Source organism: Pelobates fuscus, chromosome 6, assembly GCF_036172605.1.
Source record: "Pelobates fuscus isolate aPelFus1 chromosome 6, aPelFus1.pri, whole genome shotgun sequence".
Lineage (NCBI taxonomy): Eukaryota > Metazoa > Chordata > Amphibia > Anura > Pelobatidae > Pelobates > Pelobates fuscus.
The window spans coordinates 30,963,603-30,965,998 of NC_086322.1; the positions used below are offsets into that span (position 1 = coordinate 30,963,603).

Here is a 2,396-nt window from a genome sequence, read left to right on the forward strand (position 1 = left end):
AATTGTATCTATCATTTGATCTTTAACAAAGTAAGGTTCCACTAGTGAGCTCAAAAAGTTAGTAACATACTTAATTAAATCTGAGTATCCTACTGCTTCTGTGATTCCTCTTATTCGAATATTGTTTTGTCTAGAGAAGTTTTCTAATCTATTATACTTTTGTGTAAGGTTAGTAATCTCCTCTCAACCTCTGAGCTTCAATTTGAGCTTCATTTTGCTGTTTTAATAATATGTCTTGTTGACCACCCATTGGTGCAAATTTTTTTGACAGTATATTAATATCCTTGGAGTTTTTTGCAATCTCTATGGTAATCTCTTTGACAATTGAGAGCTTAAAATCTTTCAATAACTCTATCATTACTTCCTTCATTGTAGAAATAGTAAGCTATTCCTCTCCCAGACCAGCCGTCTCTGCGGTCTTATCCGCTATAGATGATTCTCCTGACACTATCGGAATATCAGATTGATCTAAATTGTTTTGTGTCTCGAGGGCTAATTCAGAATTATCCATTATTATTTATTCACAGGGGAAAAGAAGCTACTTGAGGCTTTTAAATTTTCCTTCTTTATTTCCTTGTCTTTCATTTTCGTAACTTGATTTTCTTTATTTCTCATTTTATCCCCTCTTTTATCCCCTATTAGATCACTGAGACAATTGGTCTGGGAGTTGCAATTGATTCTGAGCTAAATCAAGTTCACGATCACTGGCCTAGCATTAAAACGAGAGCAATGTACGGCTCAGCAAGGTGTCACACAGCCTGTCAGCATGCCTGGACCAACACATGTCAAGCTCAACACCGGGGCTCAGATGCACATCCTGGGACTGGGGACATGGAAGTCTGAGCCAGGTAAAGTGGCAGCAGCTGTGAAAAAAGCAATTGATGTGGGCTACAAACACGTGGATGGTGCCTATGTTTATCTAAATGAGAAGGAGGTCGGAGAGGGAGTCCATGCGAAGATTAATGAAGGAGTGGTAAAAAGAGAAGACCTTTTCATTGTTAGTAAGCTGTGGTGCACTTTCCATAAGAAGTCTCAGGTGATTGGTGCCTGCAAAAAAACCCTCTCTGATCTGAATCTAGATTATCTGGATCTCTACCTCGTCCATTGGCCAACAGGATTCCAGGCTGGACATGCCTTGTTCCCTTCTAATGAGGAAGGTCTGGTGATTCCAGATGACACACATTTCCTGGAGACATGGGAGGGTATGGAGGAACTGGTGGACGCTGGATTAGTGAAAGCCATTGGCATTTCCAACTTTAACCATGAACAGATAGAACAGATTCTAAACAAGCCTGGATTAAAATACAAACCAGCAGTTAACCAGATTGAATGTCACCCCTATCTGATTCAAAAGAAGCTTATTGATTATTGCCAGTCCAAAGGTATTGCTGTAACTGCATACAGCCTCTGGGATCACCGGATCGCCCATGGGCCAAGCCAGAAGATCCATCACGCCTTGACGAGACCAAAATTAAAGAAATTGCAGCAAAACACAAGAAAACCACTGCCCAGGTTCTGATCCGCTTCCACATTCAAAGAAATGTAATAGTTATACCAAAATCTGTTACTCCAGCATGCATCGAGGAAAATTTCCAGGTTTGACTTTCAACTGTCACCAGAAGAAATGGAGATAATTTATTCCTTTGACAGAAACTGGAGAGTCTGTGCACTGTCTACAGCAAGAAAGCACAAGGATTACCCGTTCATTGCAGAATATTAAGCCAGACCCAGCAGTGACCATTGCCTGACAGATTGTGCAATGATTAATGGATTTGGTTTTTGTTTTATTATAGTTTTTCTTGTTTAGCATAAGATCAGTTTTATAGTTCTTTAAATTAATACTGTAAACTTTTTGGTATCCCAGCTAATTAAGAGTGTTACATCATGGGAGCACACATGTTTTGTACAGTAATTCCCATTCAGATGGACAGGATTTTGAGTTGTAAACATGTAATGCTGTAAGGACCTTTTCGTTATTGGTGCTGTTCCCCTATACTCCAAGTAATCCACAAGCTCTCCATCCCTGAACAGCTGCCTATAATTGACCTGCTGTGCCTTGGTCCTCTTGCTCAAGAGATTAAACAGTTCTACTTTAGGACAGGGTCACTAGTAGGTAGAAGGGGGAAAAAAAAAATCAATTTCTTGCTGTGATTGGTTAATGCAGTTTTTTGTCATGCTTTGGTAACACTTTATTAACCCCTTAAGGACCGGACTTTTTTTGCGATGTTGTACATTTGCGACCAGGCATCTTTTTGACACTTTTGTGGTGTTTGTGTTTAGCTGTAATTTTCCGCTCTCTCATTTACTGTTCCCATACAAATTATATATTGTTTTTTTCAGGACAAAAGGGGCTTTCTTTACATACCATTATTTATATAATCTCATGTAATTTAATT

The 2,396-nt window shown here is 39.1% G+C and overlaps 1 pseudogene; it reads left to right on the forward strand.

The window, feature by feature from the left end:
* The first annotated feature begins 737 nt into the window (after positions 1–737).
* Positions 738–2,169, forward strand: LOC134615306 (aldo-keto reductase family 1 member B1-like; annotated as a pseudogene).
* Positions 2,170–2,396: the final 227 nt, after the last annotated feature.